We start from the raw sequence: 27,938 nt of genomic DNA on the forward strand, positions 1-27,938 counted from the left end.
ATGCATATGCAATTGTATTTAATTTATTTCTGATTTAAAAGATACAATATATTTCATTTGTGATTTATGTTAAAGGTTGTGTTAAAATAAGCAATAGTGAATGCTAAGGTTATTTGCATTAAGATAACTACATTTCCCATGATGCTTAGCATTACCCAGAAAGCATGGGGAATTTTCATGGAAGGAGATGTATGCATGCCACGAGTTGTGAAAAGTTGTATGTGTTTCAAGTTGCCGCACGCAGTAAAAATGAATGCGTATTTTTAAACCGAGAGTCTCGCTTCGTTATTTTTTGGACGTAATTTGGATAATTACAGCATGTATACCGGGTTATTCAAAAAGAATGAACCGATTTCATTTCACAATATTTTAATAAGGAAAAGTAATAGAAAACTCCAGCCAAGTCACAAGTATTCTACTCAATCAGCTTTTATTTCCTGTCTTACAACAGCTCAGTGTGACCACCACCTGCAGCATGGTCATGAATGCGATAAGAGAATTCCTCCTAGACACGTATCAGCATAACACGATCCACTGAGTTGATCGTTTTTGTTATTCGATGTTTAAAGTCATCGAGATTAGTGGGTAACGGTGGAACATAAATGCGATCTTTTACATATTCTTGCAAGAAAAAACAACAAACAAACAAAAAAAAAAATCACACGGTGAGGTTTGGGGATCTCACAGGCCAAGCACAAAGAGCAAGCTCTTGGGCCCCCTTCCAACCAGTCCATCGCCCCTGTGGCGGCCATTCAAAACTTAGAAAACTCCTCTTTCAAATGGTCACTGACTCATTCCATGACGATGCTTGAGAGCTGAAGCAATGCGTCATGAAATCAGTTCAGTCTTTTGGAATAACCCTGTATATTAGTTATAGAACTGAAGAAGTCTCTTGGATAGTGAAACGCTTTCAAAAGAACTAAACCTGTCCAGCTGAACCTAGAAGAACTATGACATGGGCAAATGAGAACCTACACAGACACCCCATTTATACAGTACATAAATAAATACAACAAGAGATGCACAAAAATACTTTAAAACTATTAATTGTATTATCGGGCTCTGTATCAACATACTATCCAAGGAACCAGACCAGAGTTTAGACCAAATCGAAGTGTTTCCTCTATGGATAAAAGTTTTGCTCAGTGAAATGTTTCAATAATGATATAAATGAAACACTTTTTAAATCACTTGGAGTCTGTTTTTTTTATGTGGACATCGTGGTTTGTTTTACAGGTACAGTTTGAGAATACAAAGGTTAGGGGGCAGCAATAGATCTGAGTTCAGCTGTTTTTTATTCTTGTACTGATCGGTTATTTATTTGCAGAACTTATTTTCATAGTATAGAGGTGAACAGCTATTGACTGGAAATACAGTTGGCAACCAGTCCTCTGCTCATGTTCTTCTGGCTCACTGGCAATAACATCAACTAACAATGCAAGAAAAATTGGAGTACACACTGTAGTCTGAGTATAAAACCTACAGCACAGGTGACTGATGCACTAGTTATGTGGGTGGGAAAGGGAACAGAAAGCTCAATGAAACATATTTTATTGTGTTTTATTATAGAGAAGTTTCATGTGACGTATGCACACAGTAAGTCTTGCTGTGCGCACATCTTGGAGGCAGAAGCCACGCCGAGTTCATAGTGTGGCTGCCTCCATATTCCTTTCGCTGACTGAACAAAGCAGTGATTGCCAGTGTGAATAATGCCGTCGTCTTGCTGTGCCATGGGTTGTCAGAATAGAAAGAGCACACAGAAAGATTGAATCTTCTATAGAATTCCTGCTGGTAAACATCCCTTCCACGAAAAAAAAAAAAAAAAAAAAATCGGTGAAAGTTATGGTTGTGTAACGGAGTTAAGGTATGTGGTGTAGGATTCCACTTGCCATTGCAGACTTTTGTTGTGTTAATTACAATTTTATTTTGGGGACATGAACGCCACACCCCTGCAAACTGGGGTTGTGCACCCCGGGACATAGCAGCAGTTTTGCTGTCCTTTTCTCCTGTTGAGTAAACACATGTTGGTCCTATCTTTATTTTACTTTTTTTTTTTTAAATTTTCTTTATGTCATATTTGAATGAGTGTTATGTACTGTTGTGTTAGTGTCATGATTGGCTTTCTGTGGGTTGAGTATGATTTTTTAAAATTGCAATGTTCTTTATGTATGTTCGTGGTATGATTGTGGAGTTAGCTAACTGTGATTTTTTTTTTTATTATTATTATTTTTAGCCTCATAAGATGGACTGCATAATTTTCATGACATATCATTTTTGTGTGTGCCAGATTAAACGGAAAAGGAAGGAAAAAAAAAAAAAGATTGTGTGGAAAGTCTTTCACAACATATATGTACAGCCGCTACAGTTGCAAGCATTATGACGCGAGAACTGGTCTGAGGAGGAAATTAAGAATGCTCATCTGTGCAGTGCACACTTTATATCTGGTAAGTACTTTTTGCCTCCAAGTTTCGTGCGCATCTTAATGACGTCACTGTTGTTCGCAAACATTGAAACTCATCTATTAGTGCTACATATTTCAGTGTTTGGAATCCATTTATTTTTTGGGTGGTTTTTAATCTAAAGCTTCAGTGCTTGACAGTTTTTCAGTGTCAGTATGTTTGACTTTCATAATTACCTTTCAGTTTATTGTAATTCAAGATGACACAAAAAACACCTGAGTCTATTCCTTGCTTGTGTTTTCAGGCTGTAGAAATCAGCTGTGATAATTACATTTCAGCTCATCACAGGAGTATGGGAGATAAAAATGGAATTGACAGCTATAATTACTGATCAGATACAACCTGGATGAGATTATTCGCCCCTCCTTGACTCACAGATGTTTGGTAAAGTGGTTTCACTTTTCTATAACAGTGTCAAACATGTTCATCTGTATTTGTATTTAGACAGAGTTGACAGAGCTGCAGATGGAACGGGCTTTCCCTCCTCATTCTAGCTTCTGCTGCTTTCACTCCTATCCAGGGTCACCATCTTACATTTTTCTGCCAAAGAGGTCAAGAGAAAATATTGTCAACTTTAATTTTGCACTTTAAAATATTTCTTTTTTTTAACATATGGTTAATTTGCGGCAGAAAATCTATATAAATGCAGTGTGTAAATGCAGTTTGGCAAGTATTAACCATAACAGACTCAAACGTTCACCATCAACCAAGACCAATTTAAAATGTTTAATACCTTTTAATCCACTAACCTTATCAATCCATGTAAATAATTGGTGTAAAATACAGTTTGCCATCTTTTAATAGTCATCAGATATGACCCATTTGGACATTCAGAGGCTCCATAGTGAATGTGGAAACAGTCATCTTCTACAACATTGAGTCACCAATAAAACCCTTGGAGTTGGATCAATGACAGTGGATGGAGACTTTTGATTCAGTATTTAGTTAATTATATTTTTGCTAAAAGTGGGATGGGTGGTGGAGAATGGAGGACCCAAATGCTACACACTTCTTCGGGTGTGGAGATTAGCAAACATTATTTGCAAAATAGTTCAGTTACAAATAGGCAGGCAACAGCATGGATAATAATCAAAGTGTTTGATAACTCACTAGGTGCAGAGAATATCTAAGATTGAGTGTAAAGCATGGACTCAAACCTGGGGTTGTAATGTGGGAGACACAAATGCTGCCACTTGGCCAGACTGGAATGCAGAGTCTTTGGCTCACTCTTGACGATGACTGACGTGGGTCTAGGATGATGACTCCTGGCAGAACAAGTGTTCAGGAACAGCGGAGGTTTGGGGAGTCTGAACCACAAGGAGGGTGGGTGGATCTCTCCCCAACCAGGACAAAGCTGGTGAACGATGACACTGGGTTGGCAAACGTCACAGGCAGGCAAAAAGCAGACTATCCAGAAAGCTGATGTTGTGATCACAGAGATAAAGCAGGTGGGGTTACCAGGGCTGAGGTGAGGAGAGGGGGTCAAAACAGACACGGTCAGAAACAGGAACACAGGCATGAGAAAAACACTGGAAAGTCTGGTAGGATCCAAAGACCAGAGCCCTATGAAGAGAGTTATGACACGCTTTGACTTTGTCACTCCAGTGATCATGTGGTTCACATAAGCCTGAATAGGTCCAAACAAACTAAGCAATCCCATGTTATTTAATGGGACAAACAGCAGTGAGCATGATAAATGTGAAAATAAACCACACACAACCGTTGTGTCACTATCGTATGTATTGTGTGTGTTATACTTCTGAGTGGTGGGGTTGACCACTGAAAGGAGTGCATTTATTACTTTGAAAACTTAAATTTTGGGGGGAAAGGTTGGTGTTAGCTTGGATAGGCTACGTACACGAGTGGTGCTAATTTTACAAGTTCATTCATTCTGCAGTTGTACTGTACTCGTAAAGAGATAGACAAATTATCATGTTTAAGTTTTGCCATTATAGGACTGTGGTACAAGCAGAAAACAGTGGTTAGCTGTGAACACTGTGTGTCTGCCAAGCTCTGCTCTGATAACACATACATTAAGGCATTAACCAGTGGAGAGCATAGCGGCTAACTTAGCATGTTAGCATTAGCACAAATGCTAAACTCATTAAAAACTCAACATTAGCAAACTCAACAGAATCCTTATAGGATGAGTTGGATCTTACAAACGCCATGTGACAGAAGTTTTGCTTTCTTTAACTCATGAATAATAACTTTAAGGAACTTTTATTAGCAGAGCTCAGCTCTACACCAACTCTCCTCCTAATTAGCACATGACCTCAGCTGACAAACTGAACCAAACACCACCAGGTTCAGCAAAACAACTCAAATAAAACCCACCGATAACAACATTTGTACTAACATTACCTTATCGTAAAAACTCCATAATTTGTGGTTATAGTGGTTAAATTTCAACAGCTGGACAAGTCACGCCAGCAAACAATAGGGCTACAGCTGAAAATCCAACACCCAAACAGTTGTTTAAGATATAAATTTGTACAAGCTGTAACCCTAACCAAAGACAACTGAATTTACAACATGAATGTCTGCTAATACAGGGTGGGGAAGCAAAATTTACAATGTTTTGAGGCAGGGATTGAAAGACAGTGTATGACCAATTAGTTTATTGAAAGTCATGAGAATTTATTTGCCACAAGAAAATTGACATAATAGAAAATGTTTTTATTCTATGTGTCCTCCTTCTTTCTCAATAACTGCCTTCACACGCTTCCTGAAACTTGCGCAAGTGTTCCTCAAATATTCGGGTGACAACTTCTCCCATTCTTCTTTAATAGTATCTTCCAGACTTTCTCGTAATAGTTTTGCTCATAGTCATTCTCTTCTTTCCATTATAAACAGTCTTTATGGACACTCCAACTATTTTTGAAATCTCCTTTGGTGTGACGAGTGCATTCAGCAAATCACACACTCTTTGACGTTTGCTTTCCTGATTACTCATATGGGCAAAAGTTTCTGAAAAGGTATGGATAATAGTGTTAGGTATGATTATGACATCAATATATGTTTGGTTTCAAAACAATTGACGTAGTGCCTGCTGAGAAAAAACAACTAAATGTTCATTGTAAGTTTTGCTTCCCCACCCTGTACAGAAAATACACTTGATAACTTCAAAGATGAAGATATCTTATTAACTTACCGCTGGAGTTGCTAGATCAGCTGCAATAGAAATGAATGTGTTCTGACAGCGTTACACTCAATGTTTGGAACTACTGGCCCCTCCATGACACGGAAGAAGGTGCATATTTCTTTGACAACAGGAGTCTGTGGAAGTGTCACTACTCTGATATATTGAGAACTCTGCCAAAGACAATCTGGCAATGGGTGGATGACTCTGCCCTGCTTATATTCTGACCAGCTGATTGGGGACAGCTGAGTGCACCAGGTGAAACAGATGTAGTTGATGAGGTGAGGTAAGGTGAGACCACAGCAGGACACACTGTGACACACAGTCACTGTCCTCATGCCTGTCCTGATTTGATCAAGGAAAAAAGAAACGCACCATTTTCATTTTCTCGATTTTTTCAGAAACATGACAGTTATTGCAAAATTGCAAACTACAGTGAGTTCAGTACTATTCTGAGTCAAAATGAAATGATTGTTTTCCTAGTTCCGGTTGATTGATTTTGATTAGCAATAAGAACTGCATTTTTGTATTCCTCACCCATGTCTGCTCATGAGTGAAACTCAAAGATGAATTGGACCTCTCCTCAATTGTGCACAACCATTCCCTATAAAAAGACACCAAAATGGAGCAAAAACACATTTGTCCACAATGCCACGACTACTGCAACCGGAGAGAGATCGAGCCGAAACCTGTCACGGAGATGTGACAGCCGATTGGTACGGTCCTGTGCAGCGGTTGTAACACGCAGTCAACCAGATCTGGGACGGTCGTTGGAGGAGCCGGTGGTGTGGTAACGCTCAGCAAGGCGTCTAACGGTAGAGTGGTGGACTCCAAACACCCTGGCTATGGCCCATCTGCTCCGTCCAGCTTGAAACATGCCAATGGCCCGATCTCTCTCTGGCTGCAGTAGTCGTGACATTGTGGACAAATGCTATTTAAGTTATATTAAATGTGTTTACTTAAATTTTGTCTAAATATGTGTTGTTCCTGGCCTCAGAGCACCGAACAAATTAAACTTCTGGTGACCAGGTCTTGTGGAGGACACTCCCTTTCATAGACAAGTTGGAATTGCTTTTTACCCTCAGCCACAATGGCTGCAGGGTATCGTCATCAGTTGGTTGTCCGCCTGTCTGTCCAAAAACTTTGGCAATGCACTGATAAGTCAAGACACTGGGTGGCAGCAGTGAATCTGATAAGTTTGGCCAAGAGTTTTCAAGTGCATGCACAATATATACTTTTTTTTTCATTGTGTGATTTGGTCATTTTGCCTGGGTTAAGTGACCTTTAGAAATAGACATTTTAACAGCTGCAGAAAATATACATAATTCAAGCATCACAGATATTAATTTCATTTTTCACTCAGAAAACAACAACATCTGGCGGTATTTAGTCACACATTAACCCTTTATCAGGCAAGTGACTGTTTTTGGTAATTTCCGCATACATTACAAGACAGTGACAGCAACAGTTACAGTGAGGACAGTGAGTCAACAATCTCAGGTCCAATGTGGTCTACCAGGGTCTGTAAGGTCCACCTCTGCATGAACAGTGAGTGTACCTGCTTTGTTAGGTACCATGAAGTTATGGTACTAATGTAAGGAATGATGTTCAAAGGATAATGTGGATGTGGAGAGGGGTCTTGATCAGCACTTATGTTGGTCCAATGTTCTAAAAGTGATGTTCTAATGTTCTAAAATACATGTTCCTTTCACCTTACAAGTTTTTTTCGTGTAGTTTTTATTTATACTTCTTGTCTTGTTTTGTTTTTGTTTATAGGTCACTAATGGGTAAGGAAACAAATATGATAACTCCATTAACCTTAATTTTCTACATAACGATACAACATTTCAAAATATTTCACAAAACTAATGAAGTCTTATACCCTCCAATAACACACTAAGGTTGAAATTCTGAATTTCAGAGTATCTCTTTGAGTGACCTATAAAGGGTTAAAAAAGAGACACAATATAAAGTGACTGATATTGTAACATCAAAATTGGGCTCTGCTCAAAACAGTGTGAACAGTTATGAAGGTCAGGAAAGGAACTCACTTCAGATAATACTGAAGGTTATCAAAGTAACAAACCATAGAATTTTTTTTTTTACTGTGTTTTATTATTATTAGAAATATTCCAATTTTGGATCATCACATAACATGGGAATCTATGAAACTATTGGAAAAAACTGAGTGTTGAGTGTTTTTTTTTTTTAATTGCGTGTGTAACTACAGAGCTTTGGTCACATGAAATCATTACACCAGACTCTTCAAAAGAATCATTTTAGACTCTGGAACAGAACAGGCTGGGATAAAAGTCATCAACCTGTAATAATAATGGATTTGATTTCTTTAGTGCTTTCCAAGGCACCCAAAGCGCTTTCCATTATTCATTCGCTCTCACATTCACATTCTGGTAGGCAGCTCCATCTACGCCCTGGGACAGACTGACAGAAGCGTGGCTGCCTATTCACACCAAACGCCCCTTCGACCACCACCAAACATTCACATGCATTCATACACCGTACAACAGCACATGACTAGGACAGAGTGGGATTCGACGACCCACTCTAGTTCCTGACCCACAGCCGCCTGTAGCCAATCAGTGGCTGGAGAGAGCCAGAGCCCTATAAAGAGAGTTACGACACGCTTTGATGTCACTGCTGCGGTGATCATGTGGTTCATGTTAGCCTGAATAGGTCCAAACAAACTAAGCGCTCCCATGTTATTCAATGAGAGAAACAGCAGTGAGCATGGTAAATCTCAAAATAAACCACACACAACCATCGTGTCACTACTGTATGTACTGCTGCATGTGTTATAATTCTGACTGGTGGGGTTGACCACTGAAAGGACTGCATTTAATACTTTGAAACCTAAATTTTGGGGGGAAAGGTCGGTGTTAGCTTGGATAGGGTACTTACGTGAGAGGTGCTAACTTTACAAGTTCATTCATTCTGCAGTTGTACTGTACTCGTAAGCAGATATGACAGTTTATTTTGTTTAAGTTTTGCTATTATAGAACTTTGGTACAAGCAGAAAACAGTGGTTAGCTGTGAACACTGTGTGTCTGCCAAGCTCTGCTCTAATAACACATACAATAAGACATTAACCAGTGGAGAGCATAGCGGCTAACTTAGCATGTTAGCATTAGCTTGGACGCTAAACTCATTAACCCTTTCATGCACGAATTTAGAGAACCTTAATCAAAAATTTTTCCTGAGTGTTTTTATTCCTCTTTAGGCATGAAAAAAATGCAATTGAAAGTTTTCTTCTGAAAAATAAATAAATAAATAAATAAAAAATATTATAATGATTAAAAAAAATTTAAAAATACATTTAAAAAAATAATAATGAAAATAAAAAAAGTGTTATGAACCTATTTTTCATGAAGTTGCAAAAATGTCCACTTAGCTGAAAACCACATGTTTAATTTTTGATGCACAGAAACATGTATTTACAAATAAATTGTGTGAAAACGATGGGGAGGGCTTGTGATTCTGGGGGTTTATGCTCAGGGGAGATTTACATAATGTTACCAGTTCATGTCAGAAAAGATATGTAGTGTCTTAAAACTTTAATGTGTAAACAAAAAAAAAAAAACAAAAAATGAAAAGAACAACAAAATCCGTGAATATACAGGACGGGGAAGCAAAATTTACAATGAACATTTAGTTGTTTTTTCTCAGCAGGCACTACGTCAATTGTTTTGAAACCAAACATATATTGATGTCATAATCATACCTAACACTATTATCCTTACCTTTTCAGAAACTTTTGCCCATATGAGTAATCAGGAAAGCAAACGTCAAAGAGTGTGTGATTTGCTGAATGCACTCGTCACACCAAAGGAGATTTCAAAAATAGTTGGAGTGTCCATAAAGACTGTTTATAATGGAAAGAAGAGAATGACTATGAGCAAAACTATTACGAGAAAGTCTGGAAGATACTATTAAAGAAGAATGGGAGAAGTTGTCACCTGAATATTTGAGGAACATTTGTGCAAGTTTCAGGAAGCGTGTGAAGGCAGTTATTGAGAAAGAAGGAGGACACATAGAATAAAAACATTTTCTATTATGTCAATTTTCTTGTGGCAAATAAATTCTCATGACTTTCAATAAATTAATTGGTCATACACTGTCTTTCAATCCCTGCCTCAAAATATTGTACATTTTGCTTCCCCACCCTGTACAAGGGAACAGCTGTAGAATAGCTGTCCACTCTAGTGACCTGTATGCATGAAAGGGTTAAAAACTCAACATTAGTAAACTCAAACTCAACAGAATCCTTGTAGGATGAGTCAGATCTTACAAATGCCAAGTTACAGAAGTTTTGCTTCCTTTAACTCATGAATAATAACTTTAATGAACTTTTATTGGCAGAGCTCAGCTCTACAGCAATTCTCCTCCTAATTAGCACATTACCTCAGCTGACAAACTGAACCAAACACCACCAGGTTCAGCAAAACAACTAAAATAAAACCCAACGATAAGAACATTTGTACTAACATTGCCTTATTGTTAAAAACTCCATAATTTGTGGTTATAGTGGTTAAATCTCCACAGCTAGACAAGTCATCTAGCAAACTATAGGGCTACAGCTGAAAATGGAACATAACAGTTGTTTAAGATATAACTTTGTACAAACCCTAACCCTAAGCAAAGACAACTGCTTTTACAACGTGAATATTCGCTAATACAGGAAATACACTCAATAATTTGAAAGATGACGTTATCTTATTAACTTACCGCTGGAGTTGCTAGATCAGCTACAATAGAAATGAATGTGTTCTGACGGCGTTACACTCAATGTTTGGAACTACTGGCCCCTCCATGACCCGGAAGAAGGTGTATATTTCTTGGCTACTCTGAAATATATCGAGGACTCTGGAGAAAGCTTGAATATTGAACAACAAAACACAACTATGACAAGCAAAAGGACTGTAAAATGTATAATTTTCTGTGGTGTCAAACAGCTCCTTTAGTTGTCAGGAGCTTCAGTCAAGTGCACAGAGATGCAACAGGTCCAGGTAAAAGGAAGATGCTTTTGAGAATGGAGTGAAAAGGCCTCACGTGTTGAATCACTTGAATGACGATACGACTTGTGTGACTTGTCAGGTTAACGAGTATTGTTGTTGTGGTGTGTGCTGTGATAAACGTCACAGATAAGACACAGGGCTCGAACACTCAAACACTGTCATAGCCGTCAAACCACCCAATCTGACAATAGCTGCACCCTTTGAGAGATGCATCCCCCCACAGACTCTATAATTTATCACTGAAGAGTTCTTCAGAGGGTTGGGGGCGGGGGGGCAGCTGCAGTGCACAGCCTGAGAGCACTTCATGTACGACAAACACAAAAACTAGGGTGCCACTACAGGGAAATGCAAGGGGAATGTGGATCCTCTTAATCCCATCTTAATGTCATGCATGATGCAAAATAATATTGTAACAGATAAATACAAATGTGATGTAAAATTGTACATTGTTGATATTATAAGACCACCCCAAAATTCTACATATCGTTAGAGTCACAGCATAATTGCCTAAGTCACACATTATATGGACAAAAGTACTGGGACACGTTGAATTCAGGTTTTTCTTTTCTAACAGGGGTCTGGGATACAAAACAATGACAAATGTCATAATATAGTTTTATATTGGGATAAATATCATTATATTGCATTGGTTAGTTTGGTTTATATTGTCATCTTTGCTTCCAAAGTGCCTCAGATGGTGTTTATCTCATTTTTCTGAAGTTTTTTTTTTTTTTTTTTTTTTTTTCCATGACTATGATTTTAAATGATCTACCGTCAAATTACAAAAAAAAATGTTCATGTTCTGACTATAAATAATAATTTTCTACCACAACTATCCATCTACTTTTTCATATCTCATTTTGGAAGAAAAATCTCCCATTTAACTTCAAAGAAATACTGTTTATAAACTATATGGACAAAAATATTGGGACACAACATGTCTACAGCTGTAAGATGTCCTGTTCATGATGATTTGATATATAAACATCAATATAAATAATCAATATGATACTGATCACAATATAAAACTATATTATGACACTTGTCATTATTGTTTTCTATCCCAGATCCCTGTTAGAAAAGAAACACCCGAATTAAATGTCTCCCAACACTTTTGTACATATAGTGTATGACCTAGGCAATTATGCTATAAGGCTAATGATATGTAAGATTTTGGGGTGGTCTTATAATATCAACAATATACAATTTTTACATCACATTTCTATTTTTTGTTAGAATATTATTAGCATCATGCATAAAATTTAGATGTTTTGATCTATTATATATGCATGTAATTGATTGGTGATTTAGTAATTCTCTTGAATAAAGATAGTTTTTTATTGATGTTATTACTAATAAGGTAATTAACCCTTTATAGTTCACTCATAGAAATACTCTGAAATTCAAAATATCAAACTTAGTGTGTTATTGGAGGACATAAGAATTTATTACTTTTGTGAAAATTATTATTTTTTTTTAATTTTCATGCAGAAAATCAGGGTCAAGTTACTATATGTAGTTCCTTACCCATAAGTGGCAAAAAAGAAAAAAAAAAAAATTCCAAGAAGTAAATATTAAAATATACAAAAAAAAACACATGTAAGGTGAAAGGTGAACATGTATTGTAGAACATTAGGCCAACATAAGTCCTGATCCAGACACCTGTCCACATCCACATTATCCCTTTCCTTACATTAGTACCATTACTTCATGGTCCCTAACAAAGCAGGTACGCTCACTGTTCATGCAGAGGTATGTGTGTATTTTTATTTAGGTGGGACAGTGCACATTAATGAACACATTTATACATTCCATTTCAGTATAAACATGTAAATATACCGGATATAGCACCAATGCTAATTTTCATTGGCAGTCCCCACTTAATAAATAACAGAGATCTGTGCAATACAAAACAAAAATGAAACAACATAGTGTAATAAGTGCAGTTCAGAGCATGACAGTGCAATACATTGCAAAACAGTACCGTTCAATACACTACAATATAGTACATGTCAAGAACTAAAATAAACATTACTACTTAAAAGACAATACAGTACAATACCTTACATTACAGTACAAAATGACAATGTAAGGTGGACCTTACAGACCCTGTAGACCACACTGGACCTGAGTTTGTTGACTCACTATAACTGTTGCTGTCACTGTCTTGTAATGTATGCAAAAATTACCAAAAATAGTCACTTGTCCAATAAAGGCTTAAAAGTTCTTTACAAATTTATACTTCAGGATTTTTCATAAACTGCTGACTGAATCAGACTGTTTTCAGAAGGAATTACAATGACTGAAAATATCCACAAAGAAAAACACAATTTCCTGGTTAGATACAGAATATCACCCATGAAAAACAGAAAATTATGTATATATATTTTACTGAACACAGGACATTCTGGGAAACACAGAATGGACTACTGGGCTAGAACCGGCAGCTACTTTTCATCTTAAAAAGTGAAAAAAAAACCCAACAGTGTTACAGAAAAGATTACATGTCCTGGATGATGACCAAGACAGTGATGTATTTGGTGTGAAGGTGGATAATTAAGGAGTCTGTTTAGAAGCAGTGTCTGTCAGCAGAAATAACCAACAGACAAGTGCATACAACTATAGTGATTATAAGTGATTACAGGCTACTGACTGCAAAATCAGCTGCTTTGAATCAGTTTGCAGGTGCATGTGGTTCAATGTCCTATATCTGGATCTACACAATAAACACTGCTGTGAGGCATCATAATTACTCTTAGTTCATATCGAGCAGCGTCATAAAGGAAAAAGGGAAAAGGGGAAGAAAACTCACAGTACGTCAAGGACACAAGAGTTATTGTTGGTAAGACCAAAAACAGGTGGAAAATTTCTTCAACTAAACTGAAATGACAAAGAAATCTATTCTGAAAACTTGAAAATGTAGCAGGATTGCAGGAACAATCAGGAAGGTGTACAAGATTGAAATGATTTTGCACAAAGTGAGACCCTGAAATGAAAAAATACCACTAATCGTGATACCTTTCTATCATAGTAAAACTCAAATAAAGTTCAAACTAAACTAATCAGTCCTCAAAATAAAACTAGTTATGAATTTAGAGAAGTATGACTAACTGAAATCTGAAAAAATGAATAAATAACATAAAATGATTGGAAGTTTCTAAATAAAGGTGTGATCATTCATTTGAAAGGGGGTTTAGAGGTTAACACAACAGAGCAGATAGTCCCCTTCAGGTGAGTTTTTCCATGTATAAATGTAATATTAATTGGTTTTTCTGCAAAAGTTAGAAGTATTCATAGCAAGAACACCAATGATAAGGTTTGTTTTAGTCAGAGAAAAATTACAGAGAGAATATAACACAATAAGCCTGGAAAAATAATATTCAACTAGCATACTGACCCATGGGGATCCACGGGTTCTAGATGTGGTAGTTTATATGCTGTTGTGTATTCATGCATGCTGTACCACATTTGTCCAGCAGTCACCGCCAAAGCGCTCGGGCCGTAGCAACATAATTGTGAGGCTATTGTATTCCAAAATGACTAATATCTCCCAAAATATTGATCCTATCAACTTGCTGTTTTCACTGGTCTGTTCTTTGACCAAAAATACATAAATACGCCAAACTGCAGTAGTTATCTCTGTACGGATGTTGTGTGATTCCCGAAACACACACACACACACACACATGCATGCACACAGAGGCAGGATTGGCATTGATGGGTCCAGGGTTGGTCTAGTTCTGGTTCTGGTGGGTGGATGTGCTGCTCTGGCAGTAGGATGACGTGCCAGTGAGTTCATTGTTACCTCCGCCAGGAGGTATTGTGATCGCTTTGCTTTGTGTGTTTGTGTGTTTGTTTGTTTGCATGTTTGTTTGTTTGTTAGCAAGATAACTCAAAAAGTTATGGACGGATTTTCAGGAAATTTTCAGGAAATGTTGATACTGGCACAAGGAAGAAATGATTAAATTTTGGTGGTGATCAGGGAGGGGGCGGGGGGCAGATCTGTCTTGGCGGAGGTCTGCGCTCTCCAAGTGCTTTTCTTGTTCATTTGTGCATCCCCAGTGTGCACATCAATCAGAGGAATGACCTTTTTCACATTATTAACAATTTCCCAGTATCACCTCTAAGTGTCACCAAAGGTTCCAAAGCACTAGAAACGTGTGTATGCCAGCTATGGACTTGGCGTGGAGGACCGTGCTTTTCCACGGTCATTTGACTCTTTATACATCTGAACGTGAGCGTGGAAAAGGGCGTACGCCAGGTTTTTGTGCGTACACACGCTTTATACATGAGGCCCCTGATCTTTTATCCTTGACATGTTCTTAAGGTGATTGTAGGCTGATTTTGTGACTGCCTTGATATGTTTTTCAAAATTTAGGTCTGAGTCCATCACTACACCCAGATTTCTGTCGTGGTTGGTGGTTTTTAGGTCTATAGACTGAAGCTCTGCGGTGACCTGCAGTCGTTTCTCTTTGGCTCCAAAGACAATTACCTCAGTTTTGTTTTTGTTCAGCTGATAGATAGATAGATAGATAGATAGAGAGAGAGAGAGAGAGAGAGAGAGAGAGAGAGAGAGAGAGAGAGAGAGAGAGAGATAGATAGATAGATAGATAGATAGATAGATGTACTTTATTTATCCCAAACTGTCATCTCACGATACTAATTAAACAAATCATTGCATTTGTGATTTAATGGAAAAATCAACATTACACACTTCAGTTTTTTCGATATTTAGTAAATATCGGTAAAGTTTGGCGCAGATGTCCAATGGAAAAGCGACTACTGACTGTCACTCATTCAGATATGATATGAGCAGTGAATGGTCTATTATAGAAGACAATAATAGTGTGAAGTACCGTGACACAGCTGTACTCACATGGAAACTTATCGTTCACTGATTCACTAGTCAAGGGCTATCCCTCCACCAATCAGATTGGTCCGACTGAACGACTGGTAGTGGCCGATTACACATGTTGAATCGGCTGAAAAGACTGGCGACAGCATTATCGATGGCCAATCACTCAGAACACACCAGCCAGATTTATGTCACCGACCTCGCCAGACTGCCCGACGACGTTCGACCGCTGAAAATCAGGTTGGTGTATCTTCGCTGTTACATTCAGTTATTTATATCTTTGCTGAAAAACTCACTTTTTCTTCAGTTTTCTCTGTTTCTGATGTAATAACCCTCAACTTTAATCTGATCTTTCATGAACATCTACATCACAGGTGTCAAACATACGGCCCATGGGCCAAAACCGGCCCGCCAAAGGGTCCTATCCAGCCCACAATATGAATTTGCAAAGTGTAAAACTTACACTAAAGATATTAACAGTCAGTGGTGTCAAACTGGTTTTAGTTTAGGAACTACATACAGACCAATGTGATCTAAAGTAAAATAATAGCATAATAACCTTTAGATAATAACTCCAAATTTTCTTCCAGGTTTAATGTGAAAAAAAAAAAAAATTACATTATACCTTTTTTTTTCTCTTTGTTTTAGTGCAAAAATATAACATTAAAATATGAAAACATTTACATTGACAAACTATCCTTTAACAATAAAATGTCATCAACCTGAACAACCTAAAATGTCTAAAGAACAAAAAAAATAAGTACAATTTTAACAATATTTTTCTTGTTACTAAATGTTGGGTGTCATACACATGTATAAATGATAAGTTGGGGCATAATATTGTTAAAATTGCACTTATTTTTCTTCAGAAATGTCTTTTTTTACCCCTGGTTATTCACATCTTTTTTTGTTTGGATAGTTTGTAAATGTAAATATTTTTATTAATATTTTAGTTATAGACTGTTATGTTATTATTTTACTGGTTCAGCCCATTTGAGATCATATTGGGCTGAATGTGGCCCCCCAAACCAAAATGAGTTCGACACCCCTGAGCTTCATGATCAGTGAATTAAATATAGGAAAATACATGATTTTCATAGAAAAAAAATGCAAAATAGAGATGATAATAAAATAACTGGTGATAAATAACTTCAGAAATGTTAAATAGAGAGCAAAGTTAATTTGGGAACTGCCACAAAAGTAGCAGTGGGTCTTTATGGATTAACACTGAGCTAATGTCAACTACATCAACGGGTGATACATTGCATGAGTAGAATGCCATGTATCAGATGTTTTTACGACAGCTGTTTTACGACGTTACATCGCTTCATACTCCCAACAGGCAGTGAGAATGTAACCAGACAAAAGATGACAGTCTGTTGTACTCTGGACCTGTCCCCTGTGAGATTTTCCCCCACAACATCCACAGGACTGTTTGGTCAGAAAACAACTAATTGGTAATTTCTTCTATTTGTTTCTTTTCAGTTACTTCACTCTGGAGCAGTGTCACATTGGAAGAAAGGAGAGCAAAACCTGGATATGTTGACAGACAGATTGGAAATATACTCTCAGTATATGCAACCATAGCATCACCACCGCCATATCATTAATTGAACGTAAACCCAGTGTGTCCATCCACTTTCACTGATCCAAGTCAAGGTTATAATAGTTTTGGATTTTTCATTATAGTTTAGTTTTATTTTGTTTTGACTTGTTTTTTCTCTAATTCAGTTACTTTTAATTCGTTTTTAAAGCAGGTTTGGTAGTTTTTATTAGTTTTCATTTTTTTCTAAATGCTTAGTTTTAATTTAGTTTCAGTATCAGTTTTAGTTTTGTCGTGTCTTTTATCTTCCTCGCTATTGTATTCAAATAAATCCCAGACAGGACACTGACAGATGAAAACGAAAGGAATTTTATCCATAATTTTTATACGTTTTAGTTAGTTTTGTAAGCACACAATACTGTTTCAGTTAGTTATCATCTTTTCTTTTAATTATAGAAAATGTGGAAAATGTTTTTTCAATTCTAGTTTTCGTCATTTCGTTAGTTTTCGTTAACTATAATAACCTTGATCCAACTCCATGGGTTTTACTGGTGAATCAATGTTGTAGAAGATGACAGTGTTTCCATGGTAACTACAGAGCCTCTGAACGTGCAAAGGGGTCATATCTGATGACCATGAAAAGATGACAAACTGTAATTTACACCAATTATTTACATGTATTAGTAGGTTTAGTGGTTCAGACGTTATTAAACATTTTAGATCAGTGGATGGTTTTGGTCATCGGTGGCTGTTTTGGTTCTTTATGGGTTAAGTTAAAATGAAGTTAAAAATGTAACAGAACTGGATAATTGATATGGCTGAGGGGAGTAAAATATGAGTGTTATTTTTGAAATGTGTTAATTTACAGATTATTAACAATCTTTTGCATAATCTGACTCTTTTCATTTTACCTGTATTATTTCAATTTATTGATAGGATTAGTGGATCACAAGTTATTAAGCATTTGATTAAACAGATGCTTTTGGTTGCCAGTAGCTGTTTGGGTTTTTATGGGTTAAATAACATTAATTAATTAACACAAGTGGTGTGAATACAACTCCAGCTTTTGACTGACTGTTACTTCTCCGAGCACTATCCTGATAAAGCCTAACTTTGCCTTGTGCTCATTTTTGAATGTCATCTGTTTTTCTATTTCAGTGACAGCTTCTTATTTGCATAATATCATTAGATCGAAACAGCATTAATGAGCTGTCATTTCTTACTCTTAGTTTGTTTCCATAATTGTCTGGACGCCTCTTGGACAGGACCCAAATGCAGACTTGGGCAGGCAGCCAGGTTTAAAATTAATTTATTCACAAAAGAAAAATCTTACAGGGACAAAAGCTGTCCTCATCATGAATAGTCCCAATCAAAACAGAGTTCATCAACAGAGAAAAGGTTAACGCGATGATGGCCTGGCAGGAAACGAAGCGGTGAGCGGAAAGGAAGCTCAATAGTATGGGTTGAGACTGTCTGAACCGAAGGAAAGTACAGGTGAATAGAGGTGTAGAAAAGAGGAAGAAAAGTCAGGGAAGATGGAGGACAAAACATAAATGGACCAGGAGTATATGCATTTGCTTATGAAAAACCTCTCTCAGCTTTGTTAATAATCAGAAAACCTCAATACTGACACATGAGTTAACCTTCAAAGACCATACAAATATCTCATGGCTTTTGAACCTCTAATCCAATTAATACAGTGAAATAATTCAAGTAAAAATGCAGTTTCTCTGCCTTTCAGTAATATCACATATAACCCATTTGGACATTCAGAGGCTCTTCAATGCAACGTCGTTTTCCGCAACACTGATTGACCAATGAAACCCATGTAGCTTGGCAAATGACCGTGTATAGATACATGTTTTTATGATCAGTTAATGATATATTTTGCTGAAAAAGTCACTTCTTCAGTTTTCTCTTTATTTATTTAATAACTTGAATTCACTCTGAGCTTTTTTGAATATAGAATAGAATAGAATAGAATAGAATAGAATAGAATAGAATAGAATAGAATAGAATAGAATAGAATAGAATAGAATAGGCTTTATTGTCAATACACTAGTTGTGCTACAAATTACTGGTGTTCTCTGCCAGTGACAGTGCACTTACATCTAAATAACAACACAATAAGATACAGACATATATTAGAAAACAAAACAAAAAAAACATTAAGTAGTGTGCAATCAAATTATGTACAATTTAGATATGTGCTGTATGAAAGGGTAGAATTTAAAAATGGGTGCTTCTGTGAAACTGGGTACATACATTTTGGTACCTGGCACTTTACCAGCTTTTTAGACTCAATAATAAGAGAGAAATTAAGACGTATTTTCCCCCAGGATGGACCTAATGATGACCTCAGATAAATGCAAAAAAAACAAAAAAACAAAAAACTATACTCTTGCTCTGAGCCATCCCAAAATTAATGAATTTTAATAAAATATTGGGGCCAAAACTAGGACCAAAATTGGGACATGAAAAGCGACCTAGGTGTCAGTGCATTCGATCCGGAAAACATGGCTGTAAATGTTCTTATATGCCACTATAAATAAAGATATTGTGTTAAATTTGTCGATCCTAGGAGTTTTTCTAATTCAGACATGCAGGTTTTTCATGAATCTCAGTCTCATTCCAGGTTTCGTACGTAACCCATCGCGTCCACTTGTGTTACATGCAGAACCTGCCCAGTTAAACACATAAATCGCGAATGACTTTGCAACAGCGGTCATTTTTGTGAAACACTCTCGATTGCATAATTAGTTCAATTCCCAAAATGTACCTGTGAGAGAGTAAAAAGACATTTGAAAAATTAGTAGTGCATAATTTTTGTGTCCTTTTGGCCATGCTACATGAAGATTTTTGTATTAAATATAATGTAGAATAATACAAAAATGGGTTTTATCTGAAAAATAGTTTCTCTTTTATCTCAGTAAGTATTTATTTTCAAAATAGACCCAAAGTTCTTCCAAACTTCATAACATTAGTCTACATGTGGTTTGAAGTTTTAGCCCCTCTGTCCTGTTTTTAGGGACCAGTTTCATAGAAGCACCCAAATATAAAAGTAGTATAAAAATGTGCAAATGTAACATTGTAAACAAAGTAAACATACATGTAACAGTGCAAATGCAAATGTAATCATCTGCCTGATCAGTAAATGAAATAACGTTAGGCTCATAGCAAGCCATATTTTTGCCAAAATGTGACATCTACATAACTAAACTTTTCTAAGACTGGTGCTTCATTTTATGCTATATTTGATATCTCAGCTTGGCCAAAAATATGGCTAATGATATAAGAAAATACCTGATTTCACTGAAAAATACTGAATCCATAGAATAATATTTTAATAAATGGTAATTAATCACTAAAGAAAGAATAAATGAAAAGAGAACTTCATTTTTAACAAACATAGTTCTAGGTCTTTAAGGGTTAAGTGCTGATCTAATATAAACTGGCTGTGGCTATCTTTAGATTAGCCTTGAGTTTACTTCTGAAAGATTATCCACCAGTAATATTTTGGTTTTATTTGTCCTAGATGCCCTCTTGGTCCCTGACACATTCTCATGCATAATTTGTAGTGAAATGAATGGACACTGACCTTTCACACAGTGTCTAATTTGATCTGGATGTCGACTTTTACATGAAGTATTTAAGAGGATCCATTAAGATTCAGGACGGTGATATAATTGTGGGTGTTTTTATATTTCACCGTTTTTAAATAAAGGTTGTGAAACATGCAAGGGTCACTTTGGCTTGAAAAATACTACAGCAGCAGCAGATTGTGAGAGAATAAAGGGACATTAAAGTGGGTGAGAGAAAATGTTATCAGCTTGCTTCTGCTGAATCTAAATGGTGGCAAACAAAGGAGTGGGTGTGCCACAGTAACAGTCCACTGCAGCTGCATAAACCTATATGGTAAAAAAATAAATATACCTCTAAACAAAAAGCAAATATCTGTTGGGCTTATGTTTACACCCCTTCAAACCACCATAATACTGGGTGTGTTTAACTTTAAGTAACAATGTTTTCAGTGTCTGTCATTTCTGCATTCATTCTCCTACATTCAGAGCAGTTTTCCTCAGGGTTGTGATCAAAGGTGTCAAGTGATGAAGTACAAATACTTTGCTACCTTACTTTAGTAGAAATTTTGGTAATCTATATTTTACTGGAGTAATTATTTTTCAGCTGACTTTTTACTTGTACTTCTTACATTTTCATACAATTATCTGTACTTTTTAATCCTTACATGTTAAAAATAGCCTTGTTGCTCATATTTCATTTGGGCTTGTCATCATTCAAATAAAAAAAAATCTATCCAGATAAATCGCATCATCCGGATAGAGTGAATGTGATTGTGGTTGGATGAGAAGTATAAACATATACCATTCCGACACCCTATTGCAGGGGTGACCAATCCTGGTCCTCGAGGGCCAGTATCCTGCATGTTTTAGATGTATCCCTCTTCCAACACACCTGATTCAAATGATAAGCCTATTGTCAAGCTCTGCAGAAGCCTGATAAGGACTGTCAGGTGTGCTGGAAGAGGGAAACATCTAAAACATGCAGGATACCAGCCCTCGAGGACCAGGATTGGACACCCCTGCCCTATTGGTTTGTGTGCGATCCATAACACTTGACTTTTTGCACCATTCCAATGCTTATTTTCAACTAGTCCTCATATCTTCCACTCCTTGAAACACATGTTAATGCTCAGTAGGACACATATATGGTTCTTTAATACATTTGCATTGGACTAAAATGTGTTAATTTTCAATGGGTAGTATACGCAGCTGAAACAGGTAGACTAGTGCATCCCAAATGTTTCAACATAAACATTTTGATTAGTGCTGGGCAACAATTGAAATTCTTAATTGCGATTAATCACGTAGCTTTCTGTGATTAATCATGATTAATCACATAGTTATATGCAGGGGGGGTTGCCGGCATCAACAGCGTGTATTGCCTTTAAGTGATATTTCAGACTGGAAGTACTCCGGTGATAAAAAATAATTCCACATTGCAGTGCTTCCAAACATCTGAAGACATTTAAAATGAAAATGTCCAAGGAAAAGACTGGTACTTTTCTCCATGTTTATGTCCCCACCAGTTTATTTCCAGTTGTGAGTGACTGACAGGAGTCTTGAGCCCACCCCAAATGCTGTCATTGGTTGAAACGCATGATGATGCCGATTGGCAAACCAACCCTGATCAACATCCCCCTCTTCCTGTGACCCATGGTTTACCTACGTGTATTCACAGAGTGAGAGCAACGGACTTTCAAAATAATATGTGATGTTCAGTTGTTAAAAGCAAGCAAAGGGGGCCCTCTAGTGGTCAGAATGAGTTGCACTAACGTATTTTTTGTACTTGCGGTGTTCCCGTAGCCAGTTCGGACATAAGAAGGAACTAACAGACATGTTTCTTTCACTCTCTTTGTATGGTGTAAAATGTTTGCCCATGAGTATTTTATGTTCAGTTGTTGTCAGAATGAATAGTATAAAATATCTCTGATGTGAACCTTTGTTGCTGGATAAAAAGATGTTGTAAATCTTAAATTAATCTGTAAATACTAATCGTTAGTGTGTCTATGGATTTTCCTATTCAAGTTAGCATCCAACTAGCAGTCTTTTTCCCATTCAGTTAAATGTATAATGCCATGTAAATGTACTAAGGCAATGAACAGAACTGAGACATATTTTGTATGTATGTTGCGGTTTTACAGTGAGTCTCAAGTAAAAGATTTGGAGAGAAATTTTTGGCGTCCGGCTTTTCTTGGGAAACCTGTTGTCTATCTGCCGAGCTAATCGCCACATGCACACAAGCAGAGGCAGAAGAATATGAGTTAGAATAAAATGGCATTAACGTGAGATAAAAAAAAAAAAAAAAATTGTCGGCATTATTTAATGAATGCGTTAATGCGGTAATATTGCATTAACTTGCCCAGCCCTAATTTTAATATAACATTATAGTCATTATGGCCTTCAGAAATATGTTTTTTGGGGAGGTGGGGGGGTGCACTATCGGCCCCTGTGGCACCACCTAAACTTTTGTCCTAATGGCATTTTTTCCCCTTACATTTACTTTTATACTTTAAGTAGTTTTGAAACCAGTACTTTTACACTTTTACTTGAATAAAAAGCTTGAGTTGATACTTCAACTTCTACAGAAGTCTTTGTAAACCCTAGTATCTATACATCTACCTGAGGAATGAATGGGAATACTTTTGACACCTCTGGTTGTGGTTGACCATAAACTAACATAGTGACAACATATTGATTACATCAGAGGTGAACTTTCTAAATCTATAGGAATCCTTTATAAAACTGGAGAAGTTTTACATTATAAAGCCCTCCGTACCATTTGTTGTTCAATTATTCAACCTTACCTGTCTTACTGTGTGGACAAAAGAATAAAATATCCAATTGCTGTACTGCAGAAATGAGCCGATCATCCATAAAAGTGATCGTTACACACACACACACACACACACAGCTCAATTGTTTCTCAGTTCCCTTGTTATGAAATTCAATGACTTGTTTTATTATTAAACTATGCAAATAATGTTCCGAGCCAAACAAAAGTCACTGCCAGACTCTGTTCAAAAGTTATTTTCGATATGGGAAAGCAGGTATGATTTCAGAGGTGTGTGTATGTTTATTGTACTAAAAGCCATTAAATATATAAAAAGATGTGTTTCTGTTATTGGGGTTAAATTATGGAATGACATAAATATAAAGAATGCTATTCATAAATGGGTTTCAAAATATTGGTTTGGAAATAGCACGAATGATTTTTGCTGTTTTGATTGGTGCCTAAAGCTGATTTTGATTTAAATGTAGACCAGACTTATATAAGCATTTAGCTTCTGCCTGAGCCTTTTCAGTCTCAATATAATTCACAGTCGGTTGATTTTAAATTAGACTGATTGTTTGTATTTTCTGTGTTATGGATGATGACTGGATAAACCTTAACCTAAACCTAAACCTGTTTTTGTAAACAGTTTTTGTTGTTTTTCTCATTTCTTAAATATCTGTTTGTTGGAGAGCATAAAGACTGGACAATATCAGGATTCCTCTGAAAGAGTGGTTCATGGATCATTAGACATTATTTTCACACATGGATTGGCGTCCACAGAGTTCAGACCTGAACCACACTGAGAATCTTTGTGATGAAGACCTGATGCAGCCGACCGACTCCCATCATCAATACAGGATTTTGGCGAGAAAGTTAATGCAACTATGGATTGTGACCCTGAAAAGGGATTGTGTGGTGTAAAGGATCCCAAGGCAAATGTGTCCTGTGTTCAAATCTAAGCCTTGTCCGTCAAAATTTTTGGTATATGCACCACATTTAACAATATGTGTGCATGTTTGTGGACATGCATAACCTTACTGTTAGAAAAATCACATCTTATCCTCAGGAGTGTTTTTTTTAGATGGTGTTCTTTCATGTGTAATTCTTGGCACATCTGATATAGTTTGGGACAGTTTCAGAGGGTTGGTGCAGAAACCACAAAAGCACGGTCACCTTTTGTAAATAGATTGGAGTGGGGAATAGATAGGGGACCTGTGTTTGAGAAGTGGAATTTTCAAGAAGTAAAATACAATGTGAGACGGTCAGAAATGTGATTGGGGCGAGATTGTGTCGTGCTTTAAAAGTGAATAACAGGACGTTAAAATGCATTCTAAATTTTACTGGAAGCCAATGAAGGCATGCAAATCCAGCCATTGGTTCCAGTTTTGGGCCTAGTCCCAGTTCTAATTCTGATGCCAGTTCTGAGCCAGGGTAAATGAAGAGGGTTACATCAGGAAAAACATATGGAGTAAAACGTCAGCCAAATTAACTTTACAAATCACAAATATGATTAGCAGAAGGACAGTGAAGGTGTTCTCTGGCAGGCAGAAGGTAAAGAGGAAGACCAAAGAGGAGATTTATGATGTGGTGAAGGAGGACATGCAGGTAGAAAATGTAGGAGACAGGGTCAGATGGAGCAGATGATTTACTGTGGTGACCTCTAAAGGAAACAGCTGAAAGCAGTAGAAGTAGGAGTAGTAGGAGTAGTAGTAGGAGTAATAGTGGTAGTAATAGTTATAGTAGTAATAGTGGTAGTAGATGTTGTAGTAGTAGTAGTTGCAGTGGTAGTAGTAGTAATAGTGGTAGTAGTTGTAGTAGTAGTAATTGTAGTAGTAGTTGTAGTAGTAGCAGTGGGAGGACTTGTAGTAATAATAGTAGTAGTAGTAATAGTATACAGAGGGGCAAAAAAGTATTTAGTCAGTCACTGATTTTGCAAGTTCTCCTACTTAGAAAGATGAGAGGTCTGTAATTTTCATCAGAGGTACACTTCAACTATGAGAGACAAAATGAGAAAAAAAATCCAGGAAATCACATTGTAGGATTTTTAAAGAATTTATTTGTAAATTATGGTGGAAAATAAGTATTTGGTCACCCACAAACAAGCCAGATTTCTGGCTCTCACAGACCTGTAACTTCTTCTTTAAGAAGCTCTTCTGTCCTCCACTCATTACCTGTATTAATGGCATCTGTTTGGACTGGTTATCTGTATAAAAGACACCTGTCCACAGCCTCGAACAGTCAGACTCCAAACTCAACCATGGCCAAGACCAAGCTGTCGAAGGACACCAGGAAGAAAATTGTAGACCTGCACCAGGCTGGGAAGAGTGAATCTACAATAGGCAAGCAGGTTGGTGTGAATAAGGGTACGTTTACACGGCAACACTAGGATCTAATTCCGCAAAGATTTCTCCTTTGCGTTATAAAATCATTCCGCGTTAAGACGAAGCCGCTATGATAACGATCTGCGTTAACATGAGTCCGCGAGGACGGCTGAATACGCTGTAGTGGCCATGCCAGACCAGTAGCTGGCGATCTCCTAACTGTCCTCCTTCGATGGTACGTTAGGGATTGACTCAGGCATTGGCGAATATAAGAAATGCGTCTCCGCTGGTAAGAGTGTAGACGCAGTAAGTCTAACTTTTGGTGGAGAAGCGACAGCAAACTGAGCACAGTTAGCAGCACGTATGTTGTTCTGAAACCGGCTGTTGTTGTTGTGGTTGTTCCTTCTTTTTCTGCAACTTTATTGTGTCATAGAGGCTGGCAAACCAGCTTGGAGGTGCATTACCGCCACCAACTGGCCTGGAGTGGGTGAACTGGTGGTTCTTGGCTGTGCGCGCATGCGGTGATATAATATTTTACCCCGGAATGCTCCGATTCACTTTAACACGTAGTTGAAATGCGGAGCGTATCGATAACATTCCACCCTGGACCCTGGTATCAAAAGTTTCCGGATTCAGGCACTCTAGGCACCGTTTCCATGTTAACAGAAGGCTAATCCACGATGAAATCTTCCCGGAGTCGACAGAATCCTACGCCGTGTAAACGGCCCCTAAATCAACTGTGGGAGCAATTGTAAGAAAATGGAAGACATACAAGACCATTGATAATCTCCCTTGATCTGGGGCCCCACACAAGATCTCATCCCGTGGGGTCAAAATGATCATGGGCACGGTGAGCAAAAATCCCAGAACTACACAGAGGGACCTGATGAATGACCTGCAGAGAGCTGGGACCAAAGTAACAAAGGCTATCAGTAACACACTACGCCCAGAGGGACTCAAATCCTGCAGCGCCAGGCGTGTTCCCCTGCTTAAGCCAGTACATGTCCAGGCCCGTCTGAAGTTTACTAGAGAGCATATGGATGATCCAGAAGAGGAGTGGGAGAATATCATGTGGTCAGATGAAACCAAAATAGAACTTTTGGTAAAAACTCAACTCGTCGTGTTTGGAGGAAGAAGAATGCTGAGTTGCATCCCAAGAACACCATACCTACTGTGAAGCATGGGGGTGGAAACCTCATGCTTTGGAGCTGTTTTTCTGCAAAGGGGACAGGACGACTGATCTATGTTAAAGGAAGAATGAATGGGGCCATGTATCGTGAGATTTTAAGCCAAAACCTCCTCCCATCAGTGAGAGCATTGAAGATGGAACATCGCTGGGTCTTCCAGCATGACAATGATCCCAAACACACCGCTCGGGCAACGAAGGAGTGGCTCCGTTAAAAAGTATTTCAAGGTCCTGGAGTGGCCTAGCCAGACCTCTCTCATCTTTCTAAGAAGGAGAACTTGCAAAATCAGCGGCTGACTAAATACTTTTTTGCCCCACTGTATGTAAAGTGTCGTGAACTTTTGTTATGATTTGGGACTATATAAATAAAATTTGATTTGAATTGATCTGAGTAGTAGTAGTAATAGTAGTAGTAGTAGTATTTGTAAGTATGTGTTTGTGTTCCTTTTCTTCAGTGGTTTTGTTTTACTGTGTTTTAGGGTCAAAACAGGTGGAATAACAGAAAAAGACAAAGAGAGGAATTGAAGTTTGACAGGTTTTTACTAAATAAGGCACTCAATATGTACATCAATAAGAGATTTAGGATGTTGAACATGAACTGTGAACTGGAACAAACTGAACAACAAGGATTTGAATTTTGTCCCAGTAGTTTTGGTTTTGTGGCTCTTTTTTTCTAAATCAGCCCAGTTGCTTTTTGACACCAGGTTGAATTCTAAAAAGCAGTTACGCAGTCAAAACTCAGGAAAAACACGGTAAAAGAAAAATAGAGGAAAATTGTGATAACACTGCAAACACACATAAAAACAAAAAAGAAAAGAAAAAATCATTGTAAGAAAAAGCCCAAACCATCTATTTTTATAGAGTCAGTCTCATTCACCGCTCTGTTTTGCCCCCAATTCCTCAGGCAATGGGGGGTATACTGAGCATGCTCAGATATCTATGTAAAGAACAAGGTCTATTCTATCAGAATGTTTGTGACATTTTTGCTATAGAACAAACGGTTGAATTTTGATGAATATTTAAAGTAAATCCTACATTCAGAACG

General features: G+C 37.3%; 1 pseudogene; it reads left to right on the forward strand.

The window, feature by feature from the left end:
- Positions 1 to 15,643: 15,643 nt before the first annotated feature.
- Positions 15,644 to 27,938, forward strand: part of LOC115426223 (putative nuclease HARBI1) — a 39,438-nt pseudogene continuing 27,143 nt past the window's right edge.

This window comes from Sphaeramia orbicularis, chromosome 9 (genome assembly GCF_902148855.1).
Source record: "Sphaeramia orbicularis chromosome 9, fSphaOr1.1, whole genome shotgun sequence".
NCBI lineage: Eukaryota > Metazoa > Chordata > Actinopteri > Kurtiformes > Apogonidae > Sphaeramia > Sphaeramia orbicularis.